Source organism: Phragmites australis, chromosome 4 (genome assembly GCF_958298935.1).
Source record: "Phragmites australis chromosome 4, lpPhrAust1.1, whole genome shotgun sequence".
NCBI lineage: Eukaryota > Viridiplantae > Streptophyta > Magnoliopsida > Poales > Poaceae > Phragmites > Phragmites australis.
Genome location: NC_084924.1, coordinates 6,280,410 through 6,295,094, shown reverse-complemented (window position 1 = coordinate 6,295,094; position 14,685 = coordinate 6,280,410). Strand labels below are relative to the sequence as shown.

The window sequence follows — 14,685 nt, the reverse complement described above, 5'->3', positions numbered from 1 at the left end:
CTATCCGGATAGCCATATCCTCAGTCAAAGACATGCTATGGTTTGGTCACAATGATTAGCTTTTCGGCGTGAGTATCTCCTTGGTGTGTGAGTGGGCTATGTGCCCGTGTTTTCGAAAAGAAGGGTTTTGGCTTTGTGCCCTAAGCCTCCTGGACTGTGTGTCCGCTGGCAAAAGACTTGTGTGAACTGGCGGGACGGATGTATCTCCCCCAGGGCCGTCAACCTCCATAAGCTCAACTTATGTGTTCTCTTCGGAAGTGATTTTTATTAAAGTTAGTCTTTGCAAAATGAACCTTGCATCAACAAAACTAGCTTTCCGCAAAACCTAAAAGACTCTATAGCCTTACCATTGATCTATCTTTAAGCATCTAATTTTTCCCTTGAGGTAAGACTTGCTGAGTACCTTATGTACTCACACTTGCTAATTGTGGATCCAGATGATCCAGAGGCCGACTTCGTCGAAAGAGAAGATAAAGATTAGAGAAGCCGGTTTCGTCTGCACTCAAGCTGCCTGTAGGGCATGGGTCGCTTTTATGTGTTTCCACTGTGCTTTGAGGGTTTGTTAAATTATGCCTACGGGTCTCTGTTGTAATGAACTCTATGTTGTACTCTATTATCGTATTTAATCGATGTATGTCTGTGATGTCTACTTTTGTTGGAATTCGTGCATTCCAGCTACTGATACAGAGACTGGTATGCGCTACACGAGGTGACCCCAAAGGAGGGATCCGACACAAATAGCCCTATGTACGTAATATTTATAAAGTTTATAAAATTTTAATCAAATACAATGCCATTTTCATTTTACTTGACAAAGTATATTAAAATTTATTACCAGTCAAAGTTGAAACAATAAAGCTAACAGTGATAATTATTCTGAAACGAAGGTAGTATAATAAATTCATCAAGCATGGGGAGGGGGGGGGGGCGGGTTCAGGCCTCTCCTAGCCCCATGTAACAGGATCAGAGCCCCATGTAACAGGATCAGAAGTCGCTGAGACTCTACCATGAGCCTAAACAGTCTGCTACTTGGTTACATACTCGAGGGCAGATCAAGACACGACAAATTGTAAACTCTGTTATCATACAGTCTCTAATCTCCCTAAACAGAGCACCCAATTCACTAGATCAAAAGTGGCCTCCTGGATAGCTTCGGCCAAGTTGGCAGCATCAGTTTCGATGATGACTCGTTCCATTCCCAACTCAGGTGCCCTGCGCAAGCCGTTGTGATAGGCGATCGCCTCCTCATGTAGGGAAGTCGAGATGTGAGAACAAGCCCCCAGTCTTGTAGCCACTGCATTGCCGGTTTCATCTTTGACAACCCCATCCTCCTGAATGAGTGCCGGCCATGAATGGGCCATCGACATTAATTTTGTAGAATTGCTCTGGCGGTTTGCTCCAACTGGCAATAATGGGAGATGTTTGTTTGTTCTTGCACAGGCTAACTTCTGAAAGTCCATCAGATGATACTCAACAGCAGCACACACCACAACTTCTTAAATTTTCTTCTCCCCCGCATTACAACCATAGTCACCAGAAATTTAGATTGATCAGGTCAAGGAACGGGGTCGAGGGACGCGGGCTGACATATAACAAAAATATGGTATGAGGGGCTATACCTCTTCGGGACGATAAATTAACGACGCAGAACGCAACCTTGATTCATCTGGGTCGATGCCTTATTCGGGTTTTTGATTTTTCCAGACGATCCAGGCATATATTGCATACACATCAAAGAAAAAAAAACGAAAAGAGAAATAGGCTACTAACTCATTTGACCCACTATTGAGCCAAGCCCAGGAGTTCATATAAACACCACATCCTACAGCCCTGCCATAATCCCATCGGTATATGCAACCAGCCACCCACCCACCAATAAACTCATCAGAGGAGGCAGCCACTCGTCATTCCCCCTCGATCTACCGCTTCTCCCTCAATCCCCCACCTCTCCATCGAGCTATGGTCTTCCAATGCCTCCTCTCCCTCATCCTCTCACAGATCCATGGCTGAATATAGTAGCAATGCCAGCAAAATTGACCATCAGCAAGCTTCGGTGCTAGGCGGTGAAATCTGGTGGTGGAAGGGGCGGGCACCCCCTTGCTGCAAGAAGTGGGCACGGGAGGGCGGGTGGCCTAACCGCCCTATCAAATTAGGTTCCTAGTTTTTTAAAAAAATTCACGAAGAATCTATTTATTTAAATTTTTAATGAAAAAATATAAAAATAGAAAAAAAAACTCTCCTAGGGTGCCCTTGCGCTATTTCTGCAACCCACCAATACATTCGTCTCTGCCTCCGCCGCCTTCCACCTCGCCCAACGCCTTCACCTCTTTCTCGCCATCGCCTTTGCCGAACGATGCATTACTAAGCCCTGATTCAGACTTGGATATAGATCTGACTAGTTGGATTGCAGCAGGAGTAGGATCGGGGTGGATTCGATTTTATTTCGGCAACGGATCCGAACCGCAGGCTTCCAATACTCGGCCGCAGCGCCTATAAGAGGACGGAAGGTCCTCAAGGAGAAAGCAGAGAGGAAATTGCAAGGATGCCAAAGCGGCGGTCCGGTGGGCGTGGCGGCGGCCGTTCGGCAAAGCGTCGGCGAGAGCACCTTTATCTTGTCCTTGATGACTGGTTGTGCGGATACAGCATCCGCAAGATAGATTTGTTGTTGGATTCTGATTCCGACGACGACGCTGACACCGAGCTGCGCCTGCCTCCGGCTGTCTTCCGCTTGGAGGCGCCACGCGGCCTACTTCGCGGCCGGCTTCGGCACCAAAATCATGGTCATGCATCCCATGACGCCCGGATAGACGGAAACCTTCCCTTGATGCCTAAGCGTCTCGTCCCTGTCTTCGACGTTCGCACGCGGGGCGTAATGTTCGGCCCTCGGCCCGAGGCGGATCTGGCGCACCCCATTTACATTCCCGTCGGCGACAGGCTCTTTGCTCTGGCCGCCGGCTCCTTGGAGATGCTTTACCCGCCGCCACTAGATGAACCTGGCGGTGAGCATTGTGCGTGGTTATGGTACCAGCTCCCGAAGCCGCCCTTCAAGCGCGAGTATGTCACCTCCTACCTCGTGCACCCTGATGAACGAACTATCTTCGTCAGCATCGAGAGGCGCACCTCCGCTGCCACCTTCACCTTGGACACGGAGGCGGAGTACTTCGAGTGGAAACGACACGGTACGTGGATGCTGCCCTTCACCGGCCGCGCTCACTTCGACTATGAGCTGGACGCCTGGGTTGGGCTTTCCAGAGATCCGGACACCATTGGCCACCTCTGCTCCTGCGATGTGGTGTCCGCTAGCTCTGATGCCAGCGACGGGCAGTGCCCAGCCCTGAAGCTCAGCAAGGAGAAGCTGTTCAGTGAGGACCCGGCGGAGAGGCATGTCGGTGCCACCCTCGTGTACATGGGAGGCAGAAGCGAATTCTGCATCGTGCAGTGCATCTCTACCCAAGATGACTCTGTTGATGAGAGGAATAAGGGCATTCTGGAGAAGCGTCAATATTGGTTTCGTTTAACTACTTTTTCTCTCAAGTATGACAAGAACGGAGACTTGACCACTGGCAACAGTCGCTGGCGGCGTGCGTGGATATCCTGTTTTGCAGATTGCATTTTTCAAGTTTTTAGATAACATGTATGGTTTTCTACAAGTACTACTATGGTATGAAAAAAATTCTAAATCGTTTGGATATATTAAAATGTGTAGTTTCATATCGTGTATTCACAGTGTCATTGCGTCCTGAAGTTTTTGTAAAATCCACCCACAACCACTTTATCATGAAACGGTGCTTTCCTCTTAGAGCGTAGTGGTTTTATCGTTGTGATACTTTACGGTAAACTCAGAGCGTGATTACTTACCATTTATGCATCAAACATCGAGCTAGTAATGCACTAACATCGAACCAATAATGACTACATTGCTTCTCTAGAATTTCTAATTTCCACCCCTCGTTTTCCATTGAACCCTTTTGTCTTGGCCGCTTGTGTGTTCGGAATTTCCAGCCATCATAATCAACCCTAGACCTTATGTAGTGTCTACATTATGACTCACAATTTATATTATATAACCAGAAAAGTTTCATAGTGCTATTTCGTAACCCACAGGTGAGACCAACTAGATGTCGCAGACCACTAAGCATGGCACAACATCATCATCGAGTATAACCAATTGAAAACTATGAGTAACACATTTTCCTTATGGTGACAAATGCAAATGGATCAAGTTAACAAGGCTGGTAAATACATACAAATAGGAAGTTATTACCGGACTCATAACATAACAGTATACACATGCATAGCATTGTAAACAATTATTTTGTACGAGCCATTGATGGAGCCAGGTATCGGCCAACCTGGGTGACGAGGACATCATAAGAAAAACTAGACTTGAGCAGCGACATCGTTGCATGCGCCGCAGCCGTTCGCAACCTGGGCATCATCAGGCGGTCTATGCCGATGGAGACTGCATGCTTGTTTCCATGTGCCATATATACAAGTTTGATGGATTGTACATGCAGGGTCACGTACGTAAGAGAACAAGCGCAAAGAAAAAGCTAAGGAAGGTTAATACCAAATCAGCATGCAAAGCAATTAAGGAAGGGAAGATTTTGCTTGCCAATCAATACACGTCCAAGGAAACAGATGCCATGAAAAATCAACGGCCAAGAAAGCTTCGAACTTGAGTCTAATTCTGTGTCAGGCTAAATAGTATTTTACCTCATAGCCCATATATGGTTAGTTTGAAGGGTCGGTTAATTAAACAACAATTGTAGTTCCTTGTCGGAGTTGATTTCATGTAGCGTGTCAGGTGTGGAGTCCTATCTTTTGTAAGCAATGGTCTGGCCTATAAATAAGGGCCTATGGTGTATGCCGGAGGGGAGAGGAAGATAATTGTTTTGGCTTAATAAAGCGTGAGTTTAGAGTCAACTTTGGCTCATGTGAATTCTGAGAATCTACGCGAGTCATCCAGTTCGTGCTCCTCGTCTACGGACGTTGCTGTGTGGATTGGTTTTTTCCGGCGAGTTTTTTGGGCGATTGTTCGGCGACGTACTGCCTCTTTTGTCAGGCCACGGACCAAATTTATCTGTGTTCCCTTAATTCCTACGACGTGAAGATTGGGCCAATCCATCGTACTCACGCTTCGGCAAGCCTTGGCTTGAGTCAAATTTTGAAGACCCAGGTAGTTTGCAAGTTATTGGAGGCCAGGACGTTCAGATGCACAGCCTACATGCGACAAAATGGGTGCTTGCCTTCCTGCGGGTTGAAATAGGGAACTGGCTTAGGATCCTGGTCAGCAACATAATCAGCCACTAACGCTTCGTCGACATATCTGTCCGAAAAGATAACACATGCAAGAAGCCAAGAGAACATCATAAAATTCCAATAAAAATGGCATGACAGAAAGAACATGATTTTAGATTAATCATACAAAAAGAATCATCTCACTTGGAGTTGACATGTGGAAGTTATACTTGAAACTGTATTGTGCGGTTAGAACTTGAAACTCCAGCGATCCTAAATTATTTGTGTACTGGAAATTCATATAAATAGCATCATTTGACTGACATGTGCGTCCTAAACATACTCCATATCATTCCCAAACATACTTTGATCATTAATTTCTTTTATAATATATTATTAATTGCTATAAAATCAACATCTTATTAAATGATATGTGAAACACGAATCTATTGATACATCTTTTGTACACAAAACATGTGTATAATTTGACTAATTATTAATTAAAATTTATAAAGTTTGACTTTAAATCCTAATACACTTTGTATTTTGAAATGGAGTATTATGTTTCAAGGAACATTGGCCATCTAGAAAAAAGAACATCCCCTGGTTCACAGAACAGAGCCGAGCTCGATGCACTAGCGGCCAGGAGCACGCGCGGTCACCGGAACACTGCCCAGGGCTGCATAAACTGCGCTAGCGGTGGTTTCATGATGGCGGGACCTCAACAAGGAGCGCGGAAATGACGGGAGAGTAGCTGTGCAGCAGCTAAGCGCGCGTTTAGCCGGGGTTGTGCGCGCGGGTGGTGAATGGATTTTTTTTTAGGAGGGTGAGCATAGATGGGAGAAGACGACTCAGCACCACCTCCTTTCCTCAGGAGCGGCCCATCAGATCCACACAGCTTCCTCACGAACGGCCCATTGGATCCACCAGTCACCCTAGGAGAGTGCCCTTGCGCCGTTTCTGCCTCCGCCACCTTCCACCTCGCCCAACGCCTTCACCTCTTTCTCGCTATCGCCTTTGCCGAACGATGCATAACTAAGCCCAGTTTGATGTTGTCTGGCGCCATACCATCTTCGACTTGGAGGTGCGTTCGTGTGATCTTTCTTTCTTTCTGTCCCCTGATTCAGACTTGGATATAGATCTGACTAGTTGGATTGCAGCAGGAGTAGGATCGGGGTGGATTCGATTTTATTTCAGCAACGGATCCGAACTGTAGGTTTCCAATACTCGGCCGCAGCGCCTATAAAGAGGACGGAAGGTCCTCAAGGAGAAAGCAGAGAGGAAATTGCAAGGATGCCAAAGCGGCGGCCCGGTGGGCGTGGCGGCGGCCGTTCGGTAAAGCGCCGGCGGCATCACCTTTTATCTTGTCTTTGATGACTGGTTATGGGGATACAGCATCCGCTGTTAGTATTAATCTTGACTTGTGTAGTTAGCATGTATGTCATGCGGGTCTTTTAGCTAGTTTGTGTTAGTCCGCAGCTGTGTGTTGCAGTGTGGTGCAGCTAGCTGATCGATGATTGAGTCGTCATTAGATTAAGCAGAGTTAGTGAGCTGCATACAGGAAAGTGGCCGTCTCATGCGGATCATGGAGACACGACATGCATGAGTTAGTGGCTTGTGCGTGTGTGGATCGTGCGGGCGTGTGCGTGAGACTCGACCAACAGGTTCTTGCATGCGGCTGGGAGCGAGTCCTCAGATTGGTTAGCTTCATACGTGTGAGGAGGGAGTGGAGCCCGGGTATGCATGCGTGGCGTGAGTCCCGGGTAGTTTGTTGCTCCGTGTGCATACCAGTGAAGCTATATAAGCTGTGTACTTGCTTGACTAATTGGGAAGTGAATACAGAGAATAAGAAAAGGGCGTTCGTCGCCGGCAAGTCTGTGTGTGTTAGCTTCTCCACAGTACCGCTTGCTAGCAACTCTTGTGTTTGCGTGTGTCCTTCGAGCAGTGTGAGTTTCTGCCTACTGCGTCCAGTGCCGCGTGAGATCGCGTAAGTTGGAGGAGGCAGCTCCAACATTTGGTATCAGAGCCGTGTATGCCCAAGATCCTACGCTACTACTCGACTCCATGGCGATGGTTCCGCACAGTGCCGGGGGAAGTAGCGATGTCTCGCTCGCGTACCCGTTGCTCTCCTCGACGAACTACACCGCGTGGGCGATCAAGGTGGAGGCCATTCTTGATGCTCAGGGCCTTTGGGAGGTCGTGAATCCGGCGAAAGGCGAGGTGGCGAACGCACGGAAGGACAAGACGGCGAGGGCACAACTTCTCCAAGCGCTACCGGAGGACATCCTCATGCAGGTCTCACAAAAGAAGACGGCGAAAGAGCTTTGGGACAGCCTCAAGACGAGGTTCGTCAGAGCCGACCGCGTCAAGGCCGCTCGTCTTTCAACCTTGAAAGGCGAGTTCGACTTGCTGCGCATGAAGGAGGGGGAGCCGTTGGACGACTACGCCGGCAAAATCAGTGGCATGGCTGCGAGGTACGCCAACCTCGGCGCAACACTCGACGACTCCGCCATGGTCAAGAAGCTCCTCAACACCGTCCCAGATCAGCTCTACCCTGTCGTTGCGGGGATCGAGCAGTTTTGTGACGTGGAGAAGATGCCATTTGAGGAGGCGCTTGGGAGGCTGAAGGCCTTCGACGAGCGTTCTCGACGGCGCACTCAAGCCAGCGAGACTAGTGATGGCCAGCTCCTGCTCACGGCGGCCGTGTGGCAGTCTCGGCAAAAGGACAAGTCCACGGGAAAGAAAGGTAAATGCTATAATTGCGGTGTCCGTGGACATTTTGCCAGGGAATGTCCCAAGCCAAAGAAGGAAGAAGCACTCCTTGCGACGACGGATGAGGAACCGACGTTACTCTGAAGTTTTGTCTAGGATGGTAAAATAATCCAAGTCAAGATTAGGGGGAAATTTGTTAGTATTAATCTTGACTTGTGTAGTTAGCATATATGTCATGCGGGTCTTTTAGCTAGTTTGTGTTAGTCCGCAGCTGTGTGTTGCAGTACGGTGCAGCTAGCTGATCGATGATTGAGTCGTCATTAGATTAAGCAGAGTTAGTGAGCTGCATACAGGAAAGTGGCCGTCTCATGCGGATCATGGAGACACGACATGCATGAGTTAGTGGCTTGTGCGTGTATGGATCGTGCGGGCATGTGCGTGAGACTCGGCCAACAGTTTCTTGCATGCGGCTGGGAGCGAGTCCTCAGGTTGGTTAGCTTCATACGTGTGAGGAGGGAGTGGAGCCCGGGTATGCGTGCGTGGCGTGAGTCCCGGGCAGTTTGTTGCTCCGTGTGCATGCCAGTGAAGCTATATAAGCTGTGCTTGACTAATTGGGAAGTGAATACAGAGAATAAGAAAAAGGCGTTCGTCGCCGGCAAGTTTGTGTGTGTTAGCTTCTCCACAGTACCACTTGCTAGCAACTCTTGTGTTTGTGTGTGTCCTTCGAGCCGCGTGAGTTTCTGACTACTGCCTCCAGTGCCGCGTGAGATCGCGTAAGTCGGAGGAGGAGGCAGCTCCAACATCCGCAAGATAGATTTGTCGTCGGATTCTGATTCCGACGACTACGCTGACACCGAGCAGCGCCTGCCACCGGCTGTCTTCCGCTTGGAGGCGCCGCACGGGCTGCCCGTCCACTTCGCGGCAGCCTTTGGCACCAAAATCATGGCCATGCATCCCATGGCGGCGATGCCGCCCGATATCTGCGACACTCATCCCTTGGCGCCCAGGTGCGTCCTCCCCACCTTCGACGTCCGCACGCGGGCCCTCGTCTTCGGCCCGCGGCCCGAGTCGCATCCGACCCACCCCATCTACGTTTCCATCGATGACAGGCTCTTCGCCCTGTCTGCCGGCTCCTTTGAGCTGCTTTGCCCGCCGCACGTAGAAGAACCCGGCGGCCCATGCTGGGCGCGGTCGTGGTTCCAGCTCCCGAGCCGCCCTTCGAGCCTGAGGATGTCACTTCCTACGCCGTGCACCCTGATGGGCGTACCATCTTCTTCAGCACCAAGAAGCGCACCACAGCCGCTACTTTCACCTTTCACACGGCGAAGAGCACGGAGGAGGGGAGTTTTGAGTGGAAGTTACACGGCGGCTGGGTTTTGCCCTTTACCGGCGGCGGCGTGCATTTCGACTGCGAGCTGGACGCTTGGGTTGGGCTTTCCGGAGATCTGGACACCTTTGGCTTCCTCTGCGCCTGCGATGTGGCGTGAACCAACTCAGCCGCCAGCGACGGGCAGTGCCCGGCCTGGAAGATCGGCAAGGAGAAGCTGTTCAGTGAGGACCACTCGAAAAGCACGTTAGTGCCACCCTCGTCTATATGGGAGGCGGAAGCAGATTCTGCCTCGTGCAGTGCATCTCCATCGAGGACGAATGCGTTGACGATAGGAATTACTACTACCTCGAAGAAGACGAAGAAGAGCCTCGACCATGCCGCCTTCTGTTACGAGTGATGACTTTTTCTCTAAAGTACGATAAAAATGGAGATCCGACCACTGAGAAAGTACGATAAAAATGGAGATCTGACCACTGGCAACACCCTTCGGGTTCTGTACTACAGTGTACCGTACGCAGCTAGTGGGTTACTTATGACTCAACCATTGGCGTTTTGGATGTAAAAATCGTGACATGATAACGCAGCTACTGAGTTAGTTATTTGTGCTCGGTAACAGCTTAAACTTTTGTGAGTGTGTGGAATGCGACAATTTAATTTCTACTGCACATCCTTAGTTCATTGCTTTTTTTCTTTTTAATCAGGTAGTACTAGCTAGCCGCCGTGTAACATGAATTTTGTGGTCTGATTTTGGTCCTTCGTGCATTCAACGATGGCGAGCAGCAGCGGTCAGCCATCACGTTCGTCGTCGATTGCATCGCGGCCGTGGGAATAACAGGATGCATGGGGATCCAAAAAATAGAAAATTGAAGATTTTATATGAAATCCTTTCTTTCCATAGATGTATTTGGTCTGTTTGGCTATTCTAAGGGGGTTTTTTTTTCTGGGTAAAGAGGAACTTGTCATTTTGAATTGAATTCTTGGGTTCAGGAATTCCTCTATAACTTAAATGACTCAATAAAAGCTTTTTTTTAATTCTTTTAGTTACTGAATTTTTGGTTGGAATTCACTGCACCCACGGTTGGAAACTACTAATTCGTTGGATCTACAACGATCTTGATGGGCTCCTAACAAGTTAATTATTCCTCAATCAATTTCGTTGCACACGAGCCATCTACTCGTCAAGCTATATCTTTCCCATCTCTACTGCACTAAAGAGGTAGCCCTCAGGCCTTGCCCCATCGAGCTATTGCCTCGAGCCAATGTCGCACGCGACCCGCTACCTACATTGCTCCTCCGCACAAAGAGCTCCACACGTCGAGTGAATTCCATCATCGTGCTTCACTGAGATCCTGGACTGCTCAATGGATTTCGATCACGAACGACGTATCTAGATTCTAGAGGCGGCGGCGCTGGTGGCACACGAGAAGTCACCGAAGGTGGCTTGGTTGGAAATCGGCGGTGGTCAGAAGGGAGAAGGGGCACAGAGTATGGGAACGGGAAGGAGAGGGCACAACGCATCGGGAGTGCAGGAGAAAACGCGTACAGAAGAGAGATAGCATATCCCCAACAGAGTAGAAATCAGTTTAGGGTCTGGGCGAAGTCTAGAAGGGAGAGTCGAAACCATGAGAACGACATCTTTATACACATTCAATCATATTAACCATTCAAGCGCGAGATCTTCGTACACATAAACAAGCACTTTATCGTTGTTAGACCACAACGGATCGGAGTGGGATCTGCAACCCAGGTGTTGTTCTGCATGATATGTAGATTTTGCATATGTTTTCTTTGCTAAACTGTTCATCTCTGGTAATGATGAAAATTATCATGCCTTGATGCAGATGTGACTGTATCTTTTACCAGACTTTAGGAACTCTAAGGGGTGTTACCAAAATCAGTTTTATGACGAATAACTTGTTACCAAAAGATTCAGTGTTTTATCTGTGATGTGGTATACAAACTCAAGTTCTCATAACATTTGTCATTGGTTTGCTTGCGTTTCCTTCTCTTATCTGCAATAATAGCTATGAATTGCGATTATGAGCATGACTTGATTTTTAATCAGTAGACGCCGCTTAATTTCTTTGCCACTTGGGACTGCGGAGGAATATGAAACTGACAATGCAGATTGTGACGTTGGTGGTTCCGAGGGACAGGACACATGTTGGATTTTTTATGTAGATAGATTGTGAGGCAATGAGTTCTTTCTGAGGATGTCTTTCCCACCTTCAGCTTTGGGAGTCCGAGAGAGGTTTGGTTTGGAAGAGGGATGGAATGAGGCGTTTCTCTTGGCTCTCCACGATCTGGGCAGCTCGTCGGCATCGTAAGGTGGTGACCGACGAGTCTGCTTTGGCCAGGGCGAAGGAGGATGAAGAGCGGCGCGCGTGTGCGAATGCACACTTGGCTCGCGCATTCGATGCTAGGGTCTTCCGATCGCCATTCTGTTCGAATGCACCCTAGATGGTTTCTGTTACGGAGACGACGAACGTCTTAAAGCTCGTGAACGTTCCGGTGGGCTATCGTTTGGTCACGACGGACATTCCGATGCGTCTCGCTGGTGAGGATGTGACAACCGCGGAGAAGATAAGCACCTCGGTGGCGCGGCGATTTCACACACCGTTGAAACTCTGGCAAGGTTCGTTGCTGAAGCTGAGATACTCCCCACGGCGAACGCTTGGTGATTTCCTGCCAGTGCAGTTCGTGCGTCGTGGATCTCCGATGCCGACGATGCTAATCTCAACGGCGTCTGATCCGGGTTCTGCATGGGCCTCACTTTTTCCGGGTTTGGCCTTCCTCCGTGCCCGCCTGGGTGTTACTTCGCATAACCCTAGCCAGTGCAACTCATCTGTTCAATCGCATCATGCACCTCCTCTCAGTCGACTTGATCGTTGGTATGAGGCGGTGGTCGTTCAAGGGATGGCCGGTGGCGGGGACGTTGGTGGCGGACATGGCCATGGCAACAGGAGTAATTGGCACCCTCGTTTCTTCTGGTAGAATGCTCAAGGTCGCAATAATGGTGAAATTAGCGATGCACATCGAGGTCGAGGCCCTAGTGGATGGGGTTACGACAATGGCGGAGGCGGATGCGGAAACGGCAGAGGCGGTCATGGTCACGGCCATGGTGGTGGCCGGGGTACCGGGCACGGCAACACGAATTCACCTCCACTGCTTGGAGGTTATGGCACCGATGGGATGAACAAAGGTCAACATGTGGCCTCGGGCTCTAACCCTGCGCAAGCTGCACCGCTGGTGGCTCATGCGAAGAAGCATCAGATGGGAGATTCCTTAGGTGCGAACACCGGTGCTGCTGGAAAGAAGAAGCAAGCGAATTTGTGCTGTCACATTTGCGAAGAGGCACATCTTACTCCAGATTGCCTGGTTCTCCGAGCTCCAGAGTCGACTGCAACTTTTTGCGACTTTGCAGGCAATAATCTTGGCTTCTTTCAAATTCCAAAAGAGGGAGCTATTGTGTCAAAAGCACCCTCGAAGAATGGGACATGTATAGCTTTGATTCGCATCAAGGAAGGTGTGGTTCCTATCAATCTAATTAAGTCTGAATTGGCTCGCCTCATCCCTATAAAATGGGCGTGGCTAGTTCAGGAACATGGAGATGGGTTCATAGTCCAGTTACCATGCAAAGTGGAACTACAAAGGATGGTTGCAATCCGTGAAGTCGGAACATACAAAGGTGAGGGGTAAAGTTGGCAACGGGCAAAATGCCCGCGGGCAGAGGCTACACACGCCCGCACCCGCGAGTTAATTCTTGTGCCCGCGCCCGCGCCCGCCACCCGCCACGGGCAGGAAATGCCGCCCGTGCCCGCTACCCGCGGGCACACCCGTGGGCAAACCCGTATGCCCGCCAGCGTGCATATCAACATTCAACACAATATGCATATATGTACATTTAGTATACAGAAAACAACAAATTTATCTAGGATGCAAGTTCAATTCATACATGAACAATAATGAATATAAAGATAACAAACATGAAAAGAATTCATCCAACTCGTGATACAATACAACGACAACATCTCACATAGTTTATAGATAACATAGTCAGCAAGTACTCTAGTGCATCTCATGTAGTTCATCACACAATAAAGTTCAACAACGATCACATACAGGAATATAAGATTGTTCAACAATGCAATTACACAATAAAGATCACTAATCAGAGTCAACTGTAGTGATGCATGTTTCTTCCTTCATTTCTTCTTCAATGTCTTCAAGGCATGACCAGAAGCTATTGAACTTTCTATCACCTTCATCTACAATCAAGTTTTATGTACATTAGTAATAATCTACAGGTTATATAGTAGAAAACTAGAAATAGAATACATTGCAAATACAGATTTGTTTACCTTTGAGAGTGTGACGAAGCCAACTTTGACTGCACATCAAAGCTTCCAACATTCTAGGAGTAAGACGGCTGCGATGCTCACTTAAAAGCCTCCCACTAGTGCTAAAGGCTGATTCAGAAGCAACTGTGGTGATTGGAATAGCCAATATGTCACGAGCAATAAGTCTCAAAGTGGTATATCGAGTTCCCTCCAACTTCCACCAACCAAGGATATCAAAATAATCATTCTCATCATGAGGAAGAGTTTCGTCATCCAAATAGCGATCTAGCTCATTCGTACTTCTAACAAAGCTAGTAGTCTTCTTATTTGCAGCAAGGGTTTTAAAAATTGACAACACAGCAGCTGCACCAACTGAAGAAGAAGCACCACTAGATAATGTACTCACAAACTCTTGGTTTTTCACTTGGTAATGTTTCATCAAATCAGTTAGCAATTGATGAGCCTCTGTAACATATTTTTCAGCTGCATCTTCACCAAAAAGGGCAATGTAGCAAGCATGCAACATTGTCATCTTAAGACGTGGATCAAGAATAACAGCAACAGCCATAAGACCGTGGATGTCAGCCCAATACTTATCATACTTTGCTATCATGGCATCAGACATTTTTCTAATAGTTTCATCTTCATCATGACCCCAAGAGTTGATTTTAAGTTTAATCTCACATACTTTAGGGAAGAAAAGGTTAGCTGTCACATACTTTGTCCCAGAAAATAGCACAGTGAGCTCATAGAATAATTCTAATTTCTCACAAACGGTAGTAGCAAATATCCAATCATTTTCTGGAGGGCAAAAAAAGTTCCTATCAAGTTCACCCAAACGTTCAAAAATCTTCCTATAAGGGATAGCAATTTTAAGCATGATGTAAGTTGAGTTCCATCTAGTTTTGCAATCTAAGTGCAACTTCTTATCCAATTCAACATTTTCATCTATAGCTGTTTTCTCAAACTTTTCATACCTCTTTGGTGTAGCAATCCAATAGGCAACACTCTCTCGAATGTGTGCAACGGCAGTTCCAATGACTTCCATACCATCTTTGATGA

General features: G+C 48.0%; 1 pseudogene; it reads left to right on the top strand.

Annotated features, from left to right (window-relative positions):
• The first annotated feature begins 2,432 nt into the window (after positions 1-2,432).
• LOC133914553 (uncharacterized) lies at positions 2,433-3,631 on the top strand (annotated as a pseudogene).
• The last annotated feature ends 11,054 nt before the right edge of the window (positions 3,632-14,685 follow it).